We start from the raw sequence: 25,599 nt of genomic DNA, 5'->3' as shown, positions 1-25,599 counted from the left end.
TGTTTTATATTTTTTTTGAGGTTTCTAGATTATTTTATTTAATTTCTAAATTTTTTGATATTTAACTTTTCGAAATTTTCAGGAGATGGTTTGTAAATAAAAAAAAATCAAAAATTCGGAAATATTAATTTTCAATATATTGCCTCCTTTTCACTTCTCATTTTTCTTAATAAGAAATTTATTTTGGAGAAACTTGAAGAATTAACATTAGCAAATAGCTACCGGGTGGGGGCGTTCAGCTAGTTAATAATAAAAATAAGCAACTTATACAGATTTGGCTCGTATCTATTTAATATTGTTGTCATACTAGAAATCGATTTCAATGAGATGATGAATTTTCAATATTTCACTGGTGGCAGGTAGCATTTATGGCTTGTCACAATAAGAAATAATAAAATCACTGTAAAATTTCAGCAAGGAAACATTGTACTTTAACTTATTCTACAATTTTGAATACAAAATCCGTATTTTAATATAAAATGGACTTGGCGTATTTGTACACTAAGTTAACAAGGTAAATAGCAGTTTATTAATAAATGAAATTTTGTATTAAAACAGATCTTTGAAGTATTTCAATACAATAAAATTATTTTTCCGCAAGAATTATTACTTTTATTCCCGTATTATTCTTATTTTGTTAAATTATTAAACGTTTTTTAAATTCTTTTACTTGCCTAACAAAATTCAAAATTCCATTGTGTAAATTCTTTTAAATATCTGTTTATTATCAGAATTTCATTAACTACTATGTGTACTCGTCATTTTTATACTCATTCTATAGCGGCATGTCAAAATCAAGGTGGTAGTTTTCAATAATTTGTTATTGTTGTTGTTACTGTTGCTGTTTCTATTTGTTTACCATTTGCATATTTGTCTATAAACGTACAAACAAACATATGTACATTTATACATACATACATATGTATGCAGAGTTGTATGTACTAAGTAGTATAAATTTGTTTTTGTTTTTCTTTTGTTTTGTGCATTTATAAACTTGTCATACTCGGTTTGTTGTTGTAGTTGTTGTTGTGCTTTTTGTTTTGTTTTAAAGTTGGTCTAAACGAGTGCTAAATAAAACAAAATCTGTTTGTTATTATAAAAATCTGTTATAATCTGATTACTCTTGCTCTCGTTTAATTATTAAGAGCAAAATCAATAAGATAAAAAAACAAGGGAGACTATTGAATTGGCTGTTAGTTTAATAAAAAAATCTCTTTTAAATTTTATTTGGTAGCAAAGGTGCAAACATGGTACTTTTTTAATTTATTATAATTATTTGTATTTTAGTAATAATTTATCTAAAATTTTTAAATTTTTTTGTTTATTAACAATGAATGAATGATGTTGCTAATGTTAAAAGTAATATATTTCTTTCTTTGTTATTTATATTTTTAGTTTACTTTTTTTTTTGTTTTAAAACAAAAACACAAGTGTGTTTTATTTTATTTTGTTTTTTGTTCTTCACTTTTCTGTAATTATTTATAATAATAATGATGATATTATGATATGTACTTTTTATTATAATATAACCAAAAAAAAACTATACTAGGTTATAATTTTCATTTTAAAATGTTTGTTGAAGTAGAAAAAAAGCTTTGTATTGTAATCTTTTTTTGGGTATTTTTTGGTTCAAAATTAAACAAAATTGTTTATATCATTTTTTTCAAATTAAGGGGTGTTTTCTTATTGTTGTTACTTTTAAGATTAAGTTACTCATTTAGGCGTTTTTTTTCTCGTATTTTTCCTTTACTTTTTCTATTATAAAATTAGGTAATTAAACAGATTTTCTTAAACATTTATTTCATTTCAATTCAATTCATTTATATGTCGATTTCCTCCTTGTAAATTTATTAATCACATAAAAAAACCATGTTGTTCTACATACTTCTTCACATAATCGATAAATTCTTTTTCGCTTGTAACAGTTTTGTTTTTGTTTTTATACCATAATTTTCTTTTTATTATTGTGTTATACTTGTCAAAAAATTTATAAAATATACCTTTTACTTTAACAAAATTTGCATAATTTCTTTGTTAAGGAATTTTTCTTTTGTAAATCTTGGCCATATATCATAAAAATTATTCTTTTTTTATTTAATTGAAAACGTAACAAAAAAAAAAAGTTAAAATAATTTATTTTTCTGCTTATTTTGTTGTTGCCTTGTGCTGTATATTGTATTATTTTTATTATATATTTTTTTTTTTAATTTTTTTTTGTATTTTATCTTCTATACAATATTATTTTGTTAAGTACTCTCTCGCGCCGTCATGAAATGACTGCTTAAATATAAATTGTAAACTGAACATTTCAATACAAAAATTTCAGTCGTTTTCAATATTTTGTTACCCTCTGAACACAGTGACACAAAACTGTTATACAGCCAGCCATTGTACGTACATATGAATGTGTAAATGTTGTTAAAACAAAGTGCATTTCATATCGTTTATATTTGATATAATGTTGTGTTTGTTGTTATTGTATTTAGCTTTTTTCTGATTTTTTTTCTGTTGCTTCTCTTTACATACAAAATTCTATTCGTTTTGCTGTTGTTCTCAACCCCGTTTTGTAATCAAAACAAAAACCATAAAAAGAGATAATTATTTCATATAAATGTTTGTATTAAGCTCTACTACACACTCAATTAATTCGTAGAAAATTTCTCTCTATGTCTTGTTATTCTCAATTTCATTCGCATATCACAGTTATGTACTGGTATATTTTGCGTGAGTGTCGGTTTTTTTTTTTGCTAAATCATTTATTTTCTTCCTTTTGTTCGTTCAATTCTTCTTAACAACCCGGCGTATACGTGATAAAGAAAGAAGCTGTAAAAGAAACTTGCAGATACGCGTGATTTTCTTTGTGACATTTATTGTGTTATCCTGGAATTTTTTCTTATTACACTATAACTGAGATAAATATGTGTTTTTTTAACCGGAAATAGAAAAATCTCCAGAGTGTTAAAAGAAAAACCGACAAATGACGGATTAGGTTAAAGTCAAAATATGTAATATTACAATGTGACCGACTGTTATACTCAGTAGGAATTGTTTAACCCCTTTAATTACTTTGGAATTTGCAAACTCAATATATTCGACAAATTTATGTTTTTTTTTTTAATACTGTTTGTTTCAATTATTATATAGGAGAGCATTGTTTAAAAACTCACACACATTTTACTTAAAAATGGCTCCTGCCAATAATATAACACATTTTTCTTGATCAAAAGATATTTCAGCATTAGGACAGACTAGTGTATAAGTCTGTTCATGTCAGAGAAACCCTCCACTTTCTGGTAAAAATTTTAAAATATGGCTCCTTTAGCACGATGAGTTTAAACTTTCGTGCTAAAAAGCTCTGGAAAGTAGAAAACATATAAAAATGAGCTTAGAAAAAAATTCCAAAATATTCAAAATTATACGAATTTTTAAGAATTCAATGTGACGCAGATATCAATGCAGATATCCACAAAAAGTCCAATAAGGACCTAATGATTGAGAGAAAACCTGGAACTGGTGAAACAAAGAGGCTAGGGATGAACTCAAAGTACAAAAGTTTTTGAAGCTTTTGAGGACTCATCCAAATATTTTTGGTCTTTATTTTTGGACGTTAAAAAGATCCTAAAAAGAGCTGGGCTCAATAAACTCTTATTTTGAATCTAAATATTGTCTTTAATCTAAGGAAGTTAAGGAAGACCATAACAGTGCCAAAACCCAGTAAAATTTTTAAATTTATATAAAAGACTTAAAATAGAACTGGATATCAGAATCATTATTGCGACCCGAAAGAATGTCTGGCATTTACTTTTTAAAGATAATTACATTCAAATGTTGGCCGCGAGTCAATTCGGAAGATCCAATTTCCGATTACTGATTCCAGCATGCTGGCTTGGCTTCCAAGTCTTCAATCGTAGATGGCTTATAGATGAAAACTTTTGATTTCACATATATCCACGATCTAGGCGGCCAGTTGATAGGACCGAAACACGAAATTAGCTGGAAGGCTCGGAAGGTCGATGATGCAAATAATCACCCTTATCGCGAATCAATATTTCACATGAAATATGTTCCCTTTTCCCATTTTTCGTTCATAAACTTTGTTCATGTGAAAAAATTCCCCATGTTGGGAAATTTTTAGATGGAATTTTGTAAACAATAAACATCTGTTACGAACAAAATCAACTATTGTGAATGAAAAGTTCAGGGGAATATCACGATAGCAATTTTCCCTTCGAGGGAAATGGATATTTATGGGAACATAAATTTCACATGTTTTTCATGATAGGGGTGAATATGTTTTTGCTTGAAGTTTTCGAATTGGGTGCCCCGATAGACTAGACGATAATGTGCTGGACTATCAATTTGAGGGCTGTTTCTCGCCAGAGAAACGAACCCGGTGTATCTACAGACAAGCAAAAAGCTTCGCAGTTTGTCTTTGTTTAAAAAAAGCGCACGAAAAACATTTCTCACAGAACGCAGATTTTCGTAATACAGCTAAATAATTTGGATACTTTTTGCGATGTGAGTATTTCCATCCACGTAAGAGACCACATCTTTAAGAAACATTTTTTTTAGACTAATTAATATTAGTTTTATGTTATATTTGAACCGGAAGACTTAAAGGTAAAAGGATCAAAAGATCTTCTCTTAAAGGTGTTTATTCTCTTCAGTAATGGTAGATATTGAGCCAATGAAGAAATCAAACTATTAGGGATGTTTATTTCATAGTTGATAGTTGAATTTGAATTTCCAAAGAGTTACGGCATTAATAAAATTAAAAATCATCTCCTGCTTCATCTGAATTTGAAGAAACCAGTTACTTTCCAGTTCGATAGTTGATAGCAGCTATGGAGTCCGCGAAAAAAACAGTTTATTTTCCTAATAAATGGGTTTATACATTTCACTTCCACAGTTGATAATTTGTTAAAGTATCGGCTTTCCAAATAGTGGCAAATCGTCTCCCACTCCTTCTTATTTTGACAGCTCCTACAAAAATCTATAAATCAACACGTAATTCTTATCATTGAGGTAGTGGAATGAGCAAAATTCGAATGTCTCCATCCTAAATCTTTTGGAACCTTAGTCAGTTCGATGGCCTTTTGATCGTCGATAATTCAATACGAAAAGTACTACTACATTTCTTTATAATTCAAAACAAGATAAATTCTTTGATTTTGGCAGTTCCTACAAAAATCTACTTCCATCAAAGCAAAATTTGCGTTGTAATTTCTGTTCACAATTGATGTAATATAAATAGCTCTCAGGGACTTTATTGCAGACTGATAATCGTTAAATTCGATTGCCTCCATGTCCAATGCCATTTTGAACACTGTTTCATCTGATTTCGATTATTAAAGTGATTTCCCCGAAATTCTTCGCTATAGGCAGCTTATTTACGATGTTGGAACCATCTTTAAATACATAGATGTTCGGTATTAATGATGATACCGATGTTGCCTTTATCCATTTAAATACTGTTGCCGAAATAATCCAGCGATACCATTTCAAATCATAGCGAATCTATTGTAAAGCCCATTACTTCTTCCTTATCCATTTAAAGTATTTTGAATAGTGTTTAAATTCTAGGTTAGATTCAAAACGATGAAAAACTATTATTTGGACTAATCAAGGGATAATGGTAATTTCTGCGTCTCTTTAATGCCGAACCTCTGTAACGTTACAGAAGGTTCCAAAATATTGGCCGTACGACATTTTCATTGTTAGCTATGTCCTTTTCCCATCTTTCATAAGGATTTCGAGCCAAAAGAACTGTTCATCTTTTGAGGCCAAGAACGAATCAAGCCAATATCGGATACTCTGTTCCGAAGAGTATACCAGAGAGAGCTTTGTGCATCGATCGAAGCAAATAGTAGTCGGAGGGGGCAGGGTTTGGACTATAAAGCGGGTGAGGCAAAACTTCCCAACCACTTTATTCTAAATACTTGTATTACAACATGTGGCCAAGCGTTGCCATGATGGAATATTACGGTTTCATGTCTGAACGCATATTCTTTGCATTTTTCGGCCACTACTTGCTTCAAACGAATCAGTTGCGTTCGGTACATGTTCCCTGTGATGGTCTGGTCAGATGTTAGCAGCTCATAATAGATAGGACACTTTTGCTTCCACCAAATACAGAGAATTACATTAGCGTCATGGATATTTCGCTTTAGTGTCGATTCGTCTGGTTGGCCGGGCTTCATATACGATCTCTTACACTTTGGGTTATTGTAATGGATTCATTTTTCATCGCAATTAATGATTTTATTTTATAGTTTTCGGGCATAATTTCAGACAAACAAAATCGTCTTTCAAGATCTCTCGGCTTCAATTTGTATGTTACCTAATTTTGCCTGCTTTTGGCTGCATCCTGCTGTTCGCAAAAGTTTTGAAATTGCTGCTTGAGTAGCTCCCAATGATTTTGCAAGCTCTTGTTGAGTTTCTTGGAGTAATGCCTCTAATTCTTGTTCTTAAAACTTTTTTTGGCTGGCCTGGGCGGTCTTCGTCTTCTGTGTCAAAATCACCACTTCTGAACCGGACAAACTATTTTTTGCAAGTTGAAACCGATGGAACACATTCACCATATACCATTTCAAATCGTATCGAATCTAAAGAGATTTAGAACCCTTTCTTCCTGATCCATTTAAAGGATTTTGTAACTATTATTTGGATTATTTCAACGGATAATGGCAATTTCAGCTTCTCCTTAATGCCGAACTTCTTTATCGTTACAAAAGGTTCCAAAATAATTAAAATTTTGTAATTTTGTTTAATAAATCTTCTTTAGAAGGTTAGTAAGGGTTTAAAAAAAGATTTTTTTAATCGAAATTTTTTCTGACTCAATCCTTATTTAGGGAAATAATTGCAGTCTACCTATTATTAGATTCAAAGGTGTGTGCATATTTATTTTAAGCTCGAACAACATGTTGATCGTGTGTAGAGTGTTTGTTGTTGGTTTATTTATTTATTATTTTAACAAATACAAACACATTAATTTACTTACACATACTTAAATTGATGACGTTGCTCAATTATAATGTGTGCAATTCGTGTGAGTGTGTGAGTGTGTGTGTTTGTGTGTAAAATGAAAAATAATTCATTTGCAATACAAGACCAAACAAACTTTTTTTTATAATTATACAAAGAATAAGAACAAGAATACTACAATATATAGACAACTTGTGCTCATATTGTATAGACAATAACTTTCGTTGTGAATTTTTGTTGTTGCTGTTGTTGTCAGTGCTTTTGATGTTTTTGTTGTTGTTTTTGTATTTTTATTGTTTTTGTAATATATACTCTACTACTGCCATCGAAATACAAAGACACTAGGGGTGCCTGGCAACCAAAAAATTACAAAAACTTTAAGATTTTTATTTTTTTTACTTATAGATAGAAACAACAACAATAGCAATAGCAATAACAACAACTACTATAAGGAAATACAAAACAAACAAAAACATTTTTTATAAAAAAAAATAAAATATGACCTTAATTTTTATTTAAATTTGTCTTTAAGGAATTTGAGACAACGCGACTCGGTTAAAATAAATAAAAAAAAGTATAGAGAATTTAACTGGTGAGACCATTGAATAAACATTAACGATAAAAATGCACGTGTAGACAGGGAAAGAGTGAAATGTTTGAAAAAAATTAATAAACAAATGAATAGAAATTGATGAAGTAAGCAACAAATAAACAAACAATTTATAGGTATGAGAAAGTGTAATTAAAATGAAGGACTTAAAAATGCGGGATTTACAATAGGTGGCGTATCTTTTGAACGCGGTTTTTGTTTTTAATAACTTTATGTCATTTTGAAGGGTACACATCTGTCATTTATTCTCATTTAGTTATTGAACATTATAGTGTGAACAACACAAAAAAGTTTAAAGACCTAGAATTGGAGGCATTACTCGATGAAGATTGTTGTCAAACTCAACAAGAGCTTGCAAAATCATTGGGAGCTACTCAAACAGCAATTTCAAAACGTTTGCGAGCAGCAGCATTTATCGAAAAGCAAATATATTGGATACCATACGAATTGAAGGCGAGAGACCTTGAAAGATGATTTTGCATGTCCGAAATGATGCTTGAACGCATTAAAGAAAAATCGTTTGTGAACCATTTCATTACTTGCGATGAAAAATGTATTCATTACAATAACCCGAAGCGTAAGAGATCTGGCCAACCAGTCGAATCGACTCCAAATATCCATGGCGCTAAGGTAATGCTCTGTATTTGGTGGGAGCAAAAGGGTCCTATCATGAGTACAGGGTGCCAGTACCGAACGCAACTGATTCGTTTGAATCGAGCATTGGCCGAAAAATGCACAGTATATGCGGTCAGGCGATAATAGGAACATCCCAAAATATGAACACTTTTTACTTCCAAAGGGCACTCTAAAATATGAACTTAGTGAACTAAGCTGTTCATATTTTAAAGCCTTTTAAAATATGAACAGCTTATTTAAGTTTCTCATTCCGTTTGTAATTTCTACATTTCTCATTTACGACCCTATAAAGTATATATATTCTGGATCCTTATAGATAGCGGAGTCGATTAAGCCATGTCCGTCTGTCTGTTGAAATCAATTTTCTGAAGACTCCAGATGTCTTCGGGATCCAAATCTTCAATAATTCTCTCATACATGCTTTCGAGAAGTTTGCTATTTAAAATCAGCAAAATCGGTCCACAAATGGCTGAGATATGAGGAAAAAACCAGCACAACCTCGATTTTTGACCTATTTTTGACCTATGTATATCTGGATTACAAAGTCATTAATATAGACAATATGGATATATTACTGATATATTAAAATATTAATAATTTTTGGACTTCCATAGCTGTTGGGAATTAGATGCCATTCGCAAATATGAACAATCTTGCAAAAGTGAATTGGATTGATCTTGCTCCGTCCGAATACTATTTGTTTCGATCGATTCAGAGTGCTCTCTCTGGGATACGATTCACTTTGGAACAGAATATCCGATTGGTTTGCTTCGTTTTTGGCCTAAAATATGAACAGTTCTTTTGGATCGGAATCCATATGTTGCCCGAAAGATGGGAAAAGGTTATAGCTAACAATGGCAAATACTTTGAATAAATTTATATTGTACAAATGTTTAAAAACAAAAGCTAACATTTTTTAAAAAAAAAATCCCGCCTTTTTAAAACATACTACCAAAATGTTGGAAAAATATCCACATCACAGAACCTTCGAAATGCTACATAGGTCTGTTGTGATTATGATAACAGGATCTTTAAGTTGAACAACATTCAAGACACTTTTTACGGTGATCGGCTAGACAATGGGCTCTCAACTTGGATCATTATGTAGGCTATTTTATACTACTGGTATGTAATGTAGAGGGCGGGTTTGGTTGGTGAAGGTTTTTTGTGGAATGGTATGAAATTAGGTTCCCTTTCAGAGTTATTCGACATCGATGGTCGGGTGCCTCTGAACGAGACATTCGAAAGAGACGCCGATTTGAGTTCTTGAGCCCCAATAATTTGTAGATGATATTGCTAAATGAGGTTCGATGTCGAATGTTGTGATGATTAACCTCTTGATTGGAATTGCACTGGCACAATGTAAGCTGATGATTCAGCGAAGTTTTTATGAACTTGCTCAGTTGAGATGAGATAAGGAAGCGAGTGGCAAATACTATGTGGCCTATAGTTTATAGACTATAGAACACCTATGTCCATTATAACAGGCCAGGCCACGGTGGGATAGAGACTCATATCATTGATGGGTCTATCTTTCAACAACTATTTCAGGAGTTGTCAAGTTGAGAGGAAAGATAAGACTGTATGTACTTCACTTAAAATAAGAGAATGCACCCCTATCGCTAATCAATCACCCCTATCGCGAATCAATATTTCACATGAAATATGTTCCCATTTCCCATTTTTCGTGCATAAACTTTATTCAAGTGAAAAAATTCCCCATGTTGTGAAATTTTTAGATGGAATTTTGTAAACAATAAACAGCTGCTACAAACAATATCAACTATTGTGAATGAAAAGTTTAGGGGAATATCACAATAGCAATTTTCCCTTCGAAGGAAATGAATATTTCATGGGAAAATAAATTTCACATGTTTTTCACGATAGGGGTGAATATTTCACAAGAAATATGTCCCCTTTTCCCATTTCTCGTTCATCAACTTTGTTCACGTGAAAAAATTCCCCATATTGTGGAATTTTTAGATGGAATTTTGTAAACAATAAGCAGCTGTTACGAACAAAATCAACTATTGTGAATGAAAAGTTCAGGGGAATAGCAATTTTCACTTCGAGTGAAATGTATATTTCATGGGAACATAAATTTCACATGTTATTGCCGGTAAATGGTTGTCCCATTAACACCAGAATAACACAACCGTATCGAATATTTTCAGACGCAAGTGATCTGTTTCTGAACCTAACTGAATTATTCTTTAACAACAAATTCTGTTCTTGAGTATGAAAAAATTTCATTTCAATCAAAACAGTATTTAAGAAATGACGGAAATATGGAGTCCGACCGAGACCAGGTTTTCAGGTTCAAACAAGCAATTAAATATTCGCTCATCTATTCGGACATTATTCGTCCTAATCCAAAACTAACCGTATCTTTCTTTGTGTTGCAAATATTTTCGCAATAAATCTGTTGCATTTTTTCAGGAGCACTGCTTTTTCATATATAAATTATTTCTGCTCCACTCTACTTGTGTTTTTATGAATCTGTATTTTGAATAATTTTTATACCCTTCACCTTCGTGAGAAGGGTATATATAAGTCTGTCATTCCGTTTGTAATTTCTACATTTTTCATTTCCGACCCTATAAAGTATATATATTCTGGATCCTTATAGATAGCGGAGCCGATTGAGCACTTTCCGAAGGCCCCAAATAACTTACATACACGATTCATAGATCAATATCTCCAAATTCTTTCGGCTCGGTTGCTAATTAAAATAGAGAAAATCGGACCACAAATGGCTGAGATATAAGGAAAAAACCAGGACAACCTCGATGTTTGGCCTATTTTGTTGCCCTATATCTGGTTTACTAAGTAATTAATATAGACAATATGGATATCTAATGATAGATATTTCAAAGACCTTTGCAATGACGTATGGACCTAGAAACGTCCAAAATCGGGAAAATTATTTTTTTAACCAATTTTTTTTTTCACCAAAACTCTTTTTCGCTAAATATTAAAAAAAAAATTCAAAAAAAATTTTTTACAAAAAATTAAAAAACAACTTTGAAAAAAAATGTTTACCTAAAAATATTTAAAATTTTTATTTTGAAGTATAATTTGGTGAAGGGTATATAAGATTCGGCACAGCCGAATATAGCTCTCTTGCTTGTTTAATATCTGATTGTTAGTGTAATCAGATATCAAAACCCGAATATTCAGTCGAACTCTTCAATCGAGCTTTTTAAATGACGAACTCTGTACATTCTTATTTCAGCTACTTTGTCTTGATGACGTCTACTGTACTCATCCAACAAGTATAACATTAGAATTTGACAAAAACTTTACATTTTCGAATCGAATACGCCAATAACTTTTCTGATAACATGTACATTATGCCAAATTGGTGGATCGATCTTTAAACTGATCTTCTGACATCTGTCAACAATTTGTTTAATTCAGTTAAACTATAAAACTGAGATTATTACAGCAGTTTTACATTAAAATCGTGTTTTTACGTCCATGGCTTACTGTGTAATTTAAATTCTAAAAATTTTCTTTAAAAAGAAATATTTCTTTTATAGGCTTCTCTGGCCAACGTTGGCAAAGAACTAAATCTCGGCAAAAAAAAAATGATGTATGAATTTCCCTGCACAGAGAAAACAGATTCGTGATAGCAACCGAATTTGTTGCCAATCGAATGATTCTACCTTAGTAACCGAATTTTACAATTGTGGCTACAATATTTTAGAAGGGGTAACAAAAGTTTGGTTGCTTCAACCGAAATTCTTCTCTATGAACTGATTTTCTGTTGATAGAATCGAAAAATTCTATATGTGCAACCGAATCATTCGATTGGTAACAAATTCGGTTGCTATCACGAATCTGTTGTCTCTGTGTGTAATAACACAACACTATGTAAAGTATAACAGTTTATTTAAAAGCTAAACTGTTATACAAAACAAATGAAATCAAAGAAAATCGAGTACAGTATTGTTACGAGTACTACGTTTCGGCATTTCTTGCCTTTTATTGTTTTAAAGATTTTGCGCATTTGATAAATGTTATTGTGTGTATTATCGCTCCCATTTTTTTCTGCTATTTTTTCGGTTATATTTTTTATTGAAGAACATGGAAAGAAAAACTTATGGTGCGTTGCAATAAATTAGAAATGCTCATATACAAACAACTTTTTTACTCTTAAGTACGTCATAAGTTTGGCATTTTATATGGCTACAAATTGAGGGAAAAACTACAAACAGAGATAGAGAGAGAGTAACGCCATTCATACAGGAAAAACGTGTTGTTTTTGGCGTAGCAATTGTCAACCAACAAAAACAAAAAAAAATAATAATAATGACAGCATAGAAATGACAGCATACCGAAGGACCAAACTGATATGTCAGTGATAGTATTCTCGTTTAGACATACGTAACATTTACTAGTGGTTGAAGTTCAAATTTGACACATTAAACTGTTATACACGGAACATTTTTTTGGTTTTGCCTACAATAACAACAAATAAATCAAATTAAAAAAATAAACGAGATTTTTTTTTTCTTGGCCAATGTCATTAATGAATTATTTACCTACAAAAAACTTATAGAACTAGTAAAGCTTTTTTTGTTTTAGTTATAGTTTTTGTTTGTTTTTTCATTTTATTGTATTTTCTTTGTTTAATTTTGTTGTTCCCTTTGGTTTTCTTTGTATTTGCATTGTGATAGATTCAATTAGATAGATATTTATTTATTGCTGCTGCTGCAGCAGCTACTGCCACTTTTCATAGTAAATTTTTAGCCAATTAATTTTACGTTGAATTGAAATTGTTTTCTTTTATTATTATTTGTTGTTTTTGTTGTTGCTGTAGTTGTCTTTCTTGTAGGGTATGTAAACATGTGCTGTGTGGGTTTAATTGTTTACATATAGAGGAGGGTAATTGTTTATAGGGGTTCAAATGTAAAGTTTTTCTTTTCTTTTTTTTATTTTAAATTAAAAATAATTATTTTTAGGAATTTGTAATACTAAAGTTTGTTTATGTTTTACAAAGTTATATCTTGGTTCGATACAACTACCTTGTGTAAATAATGCAGATTTTTTTGCAAAATAAACATAGTGTAGAAGCTAACATTGTGTAAATAATGTATTTTTTTGTAGAATACTTTAAAAAATCAATAAATTACACAATGTAAACTGTAAATAATAAAAGGAGAATTATTTTTAAATATTTACATTATGTAAATAATGTATATTTTTTTGTGTAATATTTAAAATTTTCAATAGTTTACATTAGGTAAAATGTTAAATTTACTTGTAAACATTTGGTAAATAATGTAATGTAAAGTTTACGTAAGGTAATACATTTTTACCCAATGTTTCAAAGTAAATTTTACATATTACCTAATGTAAACTAAATATGGTGTAGAAGCTAACAAAATGGATTTTTTTTGTTTAAATTTACATTGTGTAAATAATGTATTTTTTGTAGAATACTTTAAAAAATCAATAAATTACACCATGTAAACTGTAAATAATAAAAGAATTTTTTTTTAAATATTTACGTTATGTAAACAATGTATTTTTTGTGTTATACTTAAAATTATCATTGGGTAAAATAAAAAAATACATTATTTACCCAATGTTTCAAAGTAAATTTTACATATTATGTACCTAATGTAAACTAAATATGGTGTTGAAGCTAACAAAAGGGATTTTTTTAAATTTACATTGTGTAAATAAAGTATTTTTTGTGTAATATTTAACATTTTCAATAGTTTACATTAGGTAAAATGTTAAATTTACTTGTAAACATTGGGTAAATAATGTAATTTTTCGGATAAGATTTAAATATCTAATAGTTTCATAAGGTAAAATAAAAAATACATTATTTACCCAATGTTTCAAAGTAAATTTTACATATTGTGTACCTAATGTAAACTAAATATGGTTTTGAAGCTAACAAAAGGGATTTTTTTAAATTACATTGTGTAAATAATGTATCTTTTGTAGAATACTTTAAAAAATCAATAATTACATAATGTATTTTTTGTGTAATACTTGAAATTTTCAATAGTTTACATTAAGAACAATTTATGATTTACTTGTAAACATTGGGTAAATAATGTAATTTTGCGGAAAAGCTTTTAATATCCAATAGTTTACATTGGGTAAAATAAAAATAAATACATTATTTACCCAATGTTTCAAAGTAAATTTTACATATTACCTAATGTAAACTAAATATGGTGTTTAAGCTAACAAAAGGGATTTTTTTGTTTAAATTTACATTGTGTAAATAATGTATTTTTTGTATAATACTTTAAAAAATCAATAAATTACATCATGTAAACTGTAAATAATAAAAGGAGAATTGTTTTTAAATATTTACATTATGTAAATAATGTATTTTTTGTGTAATACTTGAAATTTTCAATAGTTTACATTAGGTAAATTATAAAATTTACTTGTAAACATGGGTAAATAATATTATTTTTCGGAAAAGCTTTATATATCCAATAGTTTACACTAGGTAAAATATAAAAGTACATTATTTACCTAAGGTTTACATGTAAATATTACATTTTACCTAATGTAAACTATTTAAAATTTTAAATATTACAAAAATTTAAATTTTTTACATAATGTAAATATTTAAAAATAATTTCATTTTTATTATCACATTTTAGATGGTGTAATTTATTTCAAGTATTACATAATGTAAATATTTAAAAATAATTCCATTTTGTATTATTTGCATTTTACCTAATGAAAACTATTGAATATTTAAAGTTTTACATTATACAAATACTTAATTACTTAATGTAAAATTTAAAACAAATATCTAACTTTGTTGTAAATAATGTATTTTTTGTGTAATACTTGAATTAAAATGCAATATTTACTTGTAAACATTAAGTAAATAATATAAATTTTTAGGAAAAACTTTAAATTTCATATAGTTTACATTAGGTAAAATAATTTATTTTACATAATTTATATGATTTATGTCATCTACATTATGTATATACATACATATTTATTGTGTAAATATCTATTGTCTACATAATGTAAATAATGCAAATTTTCCATAATATTGTTACGTTTTTACCTTTTAAAAACGTTGGTTTATTTCCTATTTATATGCAGTGCCATTTTCCTTCTACTAGCTTCATGAATGATCTTATAGGACAAAACTAGAATGTTCGAATTCTTTTAGCAGCTTAAACTTTTACAGCCTAACTATAAAAGAAATTTTAAAGTTAATTATATCCTTCGCCATGGCAAGGGTATATACATATAAGTTTGTCATTCCGTTTGTAATTTCTACATTTTTCATTTGCGACCCCACAAAGTATATATATTCTGGATCGTTATAGATAGCGAAGTCGATATTGCCATGTCCGTCTCTCCGTCTGTATGTTGGAATCAACTTTCCGTAACCCCCAAATAACTTTCATACATGATTCATACATCATTCATATCGGTAATTCTTCCGGCTCGGTTGCTATTTAAAATCGCCAAAATAAGGGAAAACCGGGACAACCTCGATTTTTGCCCTATATCTGGATTACTAAGTCATTAATATAGACAATATGGAAAAAAATTAAAAAACAAGTAAGAAAGTATGGTAGGTCAAGCCCGACCATATAATACCCTACACTAAGTAAAAGAGCAAAAACATTTTTCTTTTAAAATTTCAATAATTTATATTTTTGAGTGATTTTCGGAAGTGGGCCTTATATGGGGGCTATGACCAATTATGTACCGATCACCATGAAATTAGGTCGTGTGATTTGTGTCTATATGAAACTATGTTTACTATGTTGAATTTTGTGAGTATACCAACATTTTTAAGCGATTTATGCACTTTAAAGTGATTTTCGGAAGCGGGTCTATATGGGAGCTATGACTAATTATGGACCGATCGTAACAAAATTTGGTGACATGAAATTTATTTGGAGCACAATTTGTGGAGATACATTTATAAATTAAACATTTATGAAGGATAAAGTCCTATTTCGGAAGGACATTTGTATGGGGGCTAGGTGAAATAATGGACCGATTTCAGCCAGTTTCAATAGGCTTGGTCCTTGGGCCAATTTGCGACCTGTACTCTGCGCACAAAGTTTACATGGACAGCCAGCCAACCAGCTGACCAGACGGACGGACGGACATCGTTTAATCGACTCAGAAATTGATTCTAAGTCGATCAGTATACTTTAAGGTGGGTGTTAGACTAATATTTTTGGGCGTTACAAACATCTGCACAAACGTATAATACCCTCCCCACTATGGTGGTGCAGGGTATAAAAATTTAAAAAGAAAACTTTTATAAAAAATTCTTTTCTCAATTTTTTTTTTAAAAATTAAAAAAAAAATTTTTAAAAAAACTTTTATAAAAAACAATTTTTTTTAATGCTTTTTTGAAAAAAAAAAAATTAATTTTGTTTAAATAAAAATATTTAACATTTGTATTTTGAAGTATAATTTGGAGAAGGGTATATAAGATTCGGTACAGCCGAATATAGCTCTCTTACTTGTTTTTTTTTTTATTATAAAATTTGAACTAAATTTCTGAATTTCTTCCTGATCCAGGATTTCTTTATATGTTCAAATCTTCCTTATACTGTTTAATGGCTTTTGAAACAGTGTGACGATGAACCTTTAAATCTTTTGCTTTTTTTTCATTTTTTTTTGGAAAATTTTTTCACGTATGTACTTTTTTTCGGTGACCATTTTGTCACTGTTAATAATAAGTTTTTGTACCAAGGATAAGTTTTGGCTGGAATAGTCTGTATAACAGTGTTAAGGGTGAGGCAAAACTTCCCAACCACTGAATTCCAAATAGTTTTTGAGAGGTATTTGCAAATGTGGCCGAGTGTTGTCATGATGGAATATTACGGTTTCAATTCTGGCTGCATATTCTGGGCATTTTTCGGCCAATTCTCGCTTCAAACGAATCAGTTGTGTTCGCAGCTCATAATAGATAGGACCCTTTTGGTTCCACCATAGATATTTGGCTTTGTTGTCGATTCGGCTGGTTGGCCAGGCTACACATACGATCTCTTATGAATCCTGCTGATCGCATAAGTCTTGGAATTGCTGCTAGAGTAGCTCCCAATAATTTTGCAAGCTATTGTTGTGTTTTAGAACAATATTCATGGAGTAATTTCCCAATTCTTGGCCTTTAATATGCCCTTTAATATTCTTCCGTGTCAAAATCATCAGTTCTGAACCTCACAAACCATCTCTCGCACATTGAAACCGATGGAACACATTCATCATAAACTTTGGTGAGCAATCGGTGTGCTTCAGCGGTACTTTTTTTCAAATTAAAGAAACAAAGCAAAACTTCCAGCATATAACGCTTTGTTGGTACAAAATTCGGCATTTTCGAAGGAAAAAAAAACTTCAAAATGACATGTAAATCCCGTATTCTTTATCAGTTATTTTAATACATTTATATAAGAATTTCGCGTATTTTATGTAAATAATTATTCTAATCTTTTAGTAGAACAATGTATTTAAATATTTGTCATACTCTTCCCTACTTCTTTCCAAAACTTCTTTAACAAAAAAAATCTTAAATTTGTATCCCTTTTCTAATTACATACTTTGAAATTTCTTAATATTTAGTTCTTTGAAGCTGACCTAAATCACAATGTTGCTTAAAAGTGCCAGTTAATCATTGACCTATTTTTTTGTAAATCGGAAATTCTCTCCCTATCACTCCTCTCTCTATTTCTCTTTTATTCATTGTCTACTCCTCAAACTCACACTCTTTATTACTTGTTAAGTTTTTTTGTTTGTATTTCAGTTTGCTCTTTGACCTTAATTTCTACAATTCCAAAGCACAATTGTAAAACATTTCTACACTAGTTACTGCATACTGTCAAGGGAAAATTTACATATTTACACGTAGTAAAACATTTTTACAAAGCAAAATGGTCTGGCGCCTATATTTTTTAAACAAATAAGTAAAAACTTGCTGTTAGTAATAATTGAAGATGACTGTTAATCCTGACATAACATCTACCTAATATGTATAAGTAATTGTAAGATTAAAAAAAACAATATTTAAAATTTATGGAAATTAATCTTTTTTTAAACAATTTTCCATTTGAAATTTTTTTGAAATTTAATCTTTGTTTATTTTGCTTCATTACTAACATTAAACAAAATTGTAATTTCCTGTTAAATATTTGTTTTGCGACGACCCTATTTATTCATTCTGCTAAATACTAAACTCTTTTTAGCAGTTTTATTTATCTCCTCTGTATTACAAAAGTTTTTTTGTATGTTTTAATTGCTTTGGTTGAAATATTCAAATATTGTAAATATGTCATTTACATCTAAACTGACAAACCCATTAAATTTAATAGCAGTTTTTAGCATTGAACTTGCCACTGATTAGTAGGTATACTAATGTCTGCATGCCACCGATATTTGTTGAACAAATAATTGTATAGCACATTATTTAAATTCTGGGATTTAAAGGTATTAATTGCGAAAAAAATTATTTTTTATTGAAAGAAAACAAGAAATACATAATAATATTTTCTATTGTTAAATTAGCTCTCAGTATTAGGAAAATAAGAGTGATCACAAGAGAGCATTGTTTATGAACATTTGATTCAAAATTTTCCTATTGAATGTATGATTTAAAAATGCGGTATTTTTTAAAATTTTTAGCTTTTTATACCCTTCACCTTCGCGAGAAGGGTATATATAAGTTTGTCATTACATTTGTAATTTCTACATCTTTCATTTTCGACCCTATAAAGTATATATATTCTGGATCCTTAAAGTATATAAAGTATATATATTCTGGATCCTGTCTGTGGAAATCAATTTCCCGAAGCCCCCAAATAACTAACATACACGATTTATACATCAATATCTTCGGAATTCTTCCGACTCGGTTGCTATTTAAAATCGAGAAAATCGGTCCACAAATGGCTGAGATATAAGGAAAAAACCGGGACAACCTCGATATTTGACCTATATCTGGATTATTAAGTCATTAATAAGACAATATATGAATACTTAATGATCGATATTTCAAAGACCTTTGCAACGACGTAAGTCAAAATCGGAAAAAAATTTAATTTTTTTTTTCACCAAAAGTTTTTCTTTCGCTAAATATTAAATAAAAATTTAAAAAAAAAAATTTTAAAATTTAAAAAAAAAAAATTTTAAAATTTTAAACAATTGGAAATTTTTTTTTTCAAAAAAATGAAAAAAAAACTTGGGAAAAAAATTAATTTTGTTTATCTAAAAATATATAAAATTTGTATTTTGAAGTATAATTTGGTGAATTTTGGCTTTCGAGCAAAAATAACTGCTCATCTTTTGAGGCCAAGAACGAATCAAACCAATATCGGATACTCTCTTCAAAAGTGAGAAAACGTTCTACATCGATCAAAACAAATAGTAGTCGGACGGGGCAAGGTCTGGACTATAAGGCGGGTGAGGCAAAACTTCCCAACCACTTCATTCTAATAGGTATTCAACATTTTTCGGCCAATACTTTCTTCAAATGAATATGTTGCGTTCGGTATAGGTTCCCTGTGATGACTGTCTAGTCAGATTTCAGCTGCTCATAATATATAGTACGCTCTTGCTCCCACCAAATACAGACAATTACCTTTGACTTTGATGTCGATTCGTCTGGTTGGCTGGGCTTCACATTCGATCTCTTACGCTATGGGTTATCGTAATGGATTCATTTTTCATCGAAAGCAATGATTCGGTGCAAAAATGATTTTCTTTTATAGTGTTCATACATACGAAATCGTCTATAAAGGTCTATCGGCTTTAATTTGTATGATACCCAATTTCGATGCTTTTGGATGAATCCTGCTGCTTTCCTGTTTAGAAATTGCTGCTTGCGTAGCTCCCAATGATTTTCCAAGCTCTTGTTGAGTTTTACAACAATCTTCATGGAATAATGCCTCAAATTCTTGGTCATCAAACATTTTTGGCTGGCCTGGGCGATCTATTTCTTAAGTGTCAATATCATAACTTCTGAAGCGCACAAACCAACAATCGAAACCGGTTTTTCAGGACGAATTTGAAACGAATCTAATGTTCGGCCAAAAAATCAGTATTAGGACTAATTAATCTTGTACCATCATCTTAAACAGAGAATTGTGTTTTGAGGTAAGAGTTTTTCTATATCGTTTCCATATCTATTAGTTTTCTGTCTTTCGATTTGAGTTATTTTTTGGACCGAAAGCCGATTTTTGAACTAATCGGAGTATTCGTTCGGACCCTACAAAGTATTTTTAATCATTAATGGCTTGTCATTGCTAAATCTTATATTTTTATTTGTTTTTTGTTGCATAACGAATTTCCCAGACTTCCTAGAAAACGAAAAGAAAATTATTTAAAAAAAATATGTTACAAATTCCTGATTAAAAACTAAAAACTCTTAATAGTGGGTCAAATCTGTTAAAATCATGTTCGTTTAAATGTGCAAGTGTAAGTAAATGTCTTTTCCCAGCAGTTCTGCATTGACTATTAAACAAGTCAATGATTTAGGCAGTCAGTTTCCCTAATATTGTTCCGATTTTGAACATATTCGCTAAACAAATACTCTTTGGAGTCCTTTATTATCTTAAATTTCGAGAAATTCGCGATTTTATTCGCGATTTAATTATTTTTTTTTATACAAATTTTTTAGTATGAAAAAGTGCAATATTTTTGATGGACGGAGTTTTAAAGTGGCGTATTATTGAAACTAATTGAGATATTGACTTGAAATTTTGTTTGTAGGACCAAAAATTAACTTATCTAAACAAAAAATTATAACTTGGAACAAATGTGGATCTATTTGTTGCTAATATTTGCAATCCTATTTAAATTTTAGTTTTAGAAACTCAATAAATATGTAATAAAATCTTTATTTATTAACAAAACTCAATGAAATTTTCAACGTTTTTTAAAATTGTCATTCCAAAAAAAACTTGTCAAAAGGAATCCCGTAATTCCTAAAAATTGGAGCAAAAATCCCAAAAATTATATTTTTTTATAATTTTGCCCATGGGGTCCACATTTCCTTCTGGGATGGGAAAATACTTTAAGGATAAATAAGGAACACATCAAGGTTTCTAAAACTGCTTACCGTTTTTTGATTCCTTTGGGATTTTAGAACATTTGGCCCAAAGTTGAAATTTTTATAAAAAAAATAGGTCACATTTCAAAGGGCGTAGGGGCGACATACTCGAAAAATAGGATATGTTTTTTATACCAAAATGTTCTACGTAAAGATACCTTACAGAAAAATATAAAATTGTTATATGTTCTTGAAGAAAGTTTATTTTTAATAAAAAAAAAGTTAAGTCATCTTTTCGCCCAAAAGCACAGCAAAAATCAAATATTTTTGGAATATTTAAATTGAAAATCGTTTATTTTTGGTTCCATAATTGATATTGCTGTGAAATCTTTTGTATGTTATTCGCAATTTAGTTGTCTAACTAACAAAAAAAATTCGTGTACATTCGGTCCAAAAGTCCGACCTATATTTTTAAAAAAGCGGACCAAGGTATGACAATATTTTAAAATTTCAATTTTGCCTATAAAAATGCCTATAACTCGGAAATTGTAAGAGATAAATAGCACATGCAAGCATGTTTTTTCAAGACCTAGGCGAACGCTTTCCAAAAATATAAAAAAATTATTTGAAATCGGATGGGAAACAAAAAAATTGCACGTGTTTAAACATTTTACATGTCGAAGGTATCCTTAGGGTGGCCCTTAATAAACGAAAGGGGATTTTGGCCATTCTCACCCCGCAGTTTGGTGAACATTAGTAAAAAAAGCAACCTGAAAAATTTTAGGTAAATCGGTTGGGGTTAAGACGTGCCGCCAGCCCTCTGAAGTTTTGAGATGCATTTATAAAGGGGAACAAATTAATTTTTTTCAGTTTTTGTAAAAATTTTGCCATTAAAAAATGACTTTTGCAATTTAATATAAAATAATTGAAATGTGTACGTAATTGTCGCTCTAATGAGACATAAAAAAACAGAAATTGGTCAAAAACTGTTAAAGTTATTAAAAATTCGCCAGGCCATTAACCTGTCTCAGGCAACTAGAACAAGAAATGTTGGAACAAAATTAACATATTTTGAGAAATATTAAAATAAAAGTTTATTCTTACTTAAAATATATCCATATTTACTTGTATTTGAGTTTTTATCTTCGTAGGATACCGTTAACCTATTCTTAGGTATGACCAAAAAAATAAATTTTTTTTAACGGCTTTTCAAAACTCAATTTTAAAATTTTTAAAAATTTTGTTAAACAAATTTCAGAATTTTTTGATCATCTCATTGGGATTTATTGAGAATATAATAGGGAATAAAAATGTGAAAAAATTATGAAAATATCTCTTCTAGTTTTTCCGTACCTGCGTTTCAAATTTAGAAATTTTCGAGAAAAAACAATTATTGGGCCATTTTTTGCGAATGAGCTCTATTTCCTTACTGTTATGAATTTTAAGTAAAACCTATTCAGAATATTATAGTCCGAATAATTATAAATATACTCTGAAAGTTTTACTAAAATTGGAAAACATTAAACCTTAAATCGTGAAGGTCAAATGTCAAATTTTTCAAAATTTGGAATTTCTAATTTAAAGATATACAGCCCAATTATGAATAAAAAATTCCGCGGGAGTTTTTTCTCATTGAAATTGAATGGGAAAAATGAGAAAAGGGAAAAAACTCCCGCGGAATTTTTATTCATAATTGGGCTGATAGAAATGTTATTTATTTTTGGGCCGATTTTGATGCAACTTAAGAAAATTATAACATAAACTCTAGGGTTTATAATAACAGTAAAGAATGAAAATTAACCTTTAAGAGCACTTGGGGTTAAAATGACCCCAAACATTTAAAATCATTTGTAGGGCCTATTTCAATAACTTAAACTCGAGTACTCCTTGGCTACGCTCACATCAAATTTTATCCCGATCGGTCCAGCCGTTTAGAAATGCTAGTTTTATTTCCAAACAATTTTGATTCTGCCTCACTGTGGGCTGTCAATAAAATCCAACCACAGCTTCATAGGAGACACAATTACTTAGTTTTAAAATTTTTTAAAAAATTAAAATTGGAAATTTCCAAGTGACTCTAAAGAGTATGATGTCTTTTGGATCATTTGAGAATTATGTGCTATTTGTAATGCAGAGAGAAGACACTGCACTTTAACCTAGTTCTCCACGTATCAAATGGGGTAATGACCACTCATTACAAAATATTGTATATATGGTAACTATAGTTACTGGTCCAGCAAATAATAATGGGTAAAATCACTAGTTCTGGATACTTAATTAAAACTGCTGGGTTGTTCTGCATATTCTGTGCCTAGGGAGGGGACGTTCTACATATCATAGGATGTCTGTTTGTGGAATTACATGGATTCTTTTCACAAATACAAGCAGGCAAACTAAAGTTTTCGTTTGAATATTTGTGTATGTATATTGTAAGGATATTGCTCGTGTATGTATCTGTATCTATGTCTTGTAACTGTAGTTGTGTGTGTGTGTGTAGCTGCATCTCTGTGTGAGTGAGATTCTGTTATGTAATTCAATCTGTTTATCGTCATCATAAGCGTTCAAAAACAACAGCTACAAACAAATAAAGTTGAGAGCAAACAGAAAAAGAATAAATAAACTTTTCACTTGTCTGCCATTTGTTGGTTTAAAAAAAGTTTTCCCTTTTTTTTTGGTCCAAATATGAAGAGATTATATAAGATTAAATTATAGAAAATAACGTTTAGATTTTCTACATAAATCTAATACACATCCATAGATATATGTATGTATGTTCGTTTGTATAATATAATTTTCCATTCTAATAAACGGCTAAAAGTTTATATTTGTTAACAAATATTATGATTTTCTAATACATAGTTTCTTTCTCTGCTGTCTCTGTATCTGTCTCAGTTTTGTATTGATTTTGTTTACATCAATCAATATATGTTTGTTTAAAAAATAAGGATTAAGGCAAACTAAATTGCGGAAGGATATTTTCTTATGGATTGATAATTGGCTTTTTTAGAAATGTTTGTGTATTGGGTGGTTGGTTTGTTTGCGGTTAAGGAACTGTGGGTGTGGTGGTCTGAGTAGTTTATGTCCTTAAATAATTGTGGTTATGTTTGCGGTTTTATTGTCATGGTCAATTAGATAAATTGTTATTTGTTTTGGTACGTGGCTGGGCTGACAATTTGTTGCACGAAGAGAATCTAAAATATTTCAAATTCTTATATTTCAAAAAATGTTTGGATGTATGACTTAAAAATGAGGGATTTTTTTTAAAAAATTTTTAACTTTTATTTTGAAACATTTGTTCAATATAAATTTATTCAATGTATTGGCCATTGTTAGCTTTGACTTTTTCCCATTTTTTCTGGCAACATATGGAGTTCGAAGAACTTCACATCTTTTGAGGCCAAGAATGAATCAAAATTTCGGATACTCTGTTCGGAAGTGAAGCGTACCCAAGAGAGATCGTTCTGCATTGATCGAAACAACTAGTATTCGGACGGGGCAAGGTCTGGACCATGATACAACAACAAGGTACACCCAGTAGAAAATAAATTCTCAATTATACAATTCTTGTAACGTCAAACAAAAGAAAATATAAAAAAAATCAAAGTTTGACGTTATAGGGCTAAATATTGAAAACTCTCCCTAGAGATTCCACCTTCTACAATTATTGTAAATAAATAATTTTTAACAGGTATTGCAATATGTGGTCGAGCGTTGTCATGATGGAATATTGGGGTTTCATGTCTGGCCGCGTATTCTGGACGTTTTTCGGCCAATATTTGCTTCAAACAATACTTGCGTTCGGTATAGGTTCCCTGTGATGGTCTGGCCAGATTTCAGCAGCTCATAATAGACCCTTTTGCTCCCACCAAATACAGAACATTACCTTAGCGCCCTGGATATTTGTCTTTGGTGTCGATTCGGCTGATTTTCTGGGCTTCAAATACGATCTCCTCTTACGCTTCTTATCGTAATGGATCAATTTGTTATCCAAGAAATGGTTCGGTGCAAAAATGATTTTCTCTTATAGGGTTGAAGCAACATTTCAGACATGCCAAATCCTCTTTCAAGGTCTCTCGGCTCTAAGGTATCCAATTTCCCTGCTTTTGTATAAATCCTCTTGCCTGCAAAGTTTTGAATTTGCTGATTGAGTAGCTAATGGTGGTCTTCAAGGTGGATTATACCGAGTGCATGCCAAAAAGACGGTAACCATGACTTTATTGGCTGACAAACCCACCTTGACCTTCTTTTGAGCTGATTCACCCCGAGAAAGCAACTATTTTGACTACTGTTTGGTCTCTGGTGTATTGTGGTGAATCCACGTTTCGCCTATGGTTACGAAACGCCTCAAAAACTCGTG

General features: G+C 30.1%; 1 protein-coding gene across 1 annotated transcript in view; it reads left to right on the top strand.

The window, feature by feature from the left end:
* The window catches only part of Usp10 (ubiquitin specific protease 10), a 121,567-nt gene that overhangs the window by 48,197 nt on the left and 47,771 nt on the right, over positions 1 to 25,599 (top strand). The gene's annotated exons all lie outside the window — the stretch shown is intronic.

This window comes from Calliphora vicina, chromosome 3 (genome assembly GCF_958450345.1).
Source record: "Calliphora vicina chromosome 3, idCalVici1.1, whole genome shotgun sequence".
Classification (NCBI taxonomy): domain Eukaryota; kingdom Metazoa; phylum Arthropoda; class Insecta; order Diptera; family Calliphoridae; genus Calliphora; species Calliphora vicina.
The sequence above is the reverse complement of the archived record's forward strand: the minus strand, read 5'-3'. Positions and strand labels throughout refer to the sequence as shown.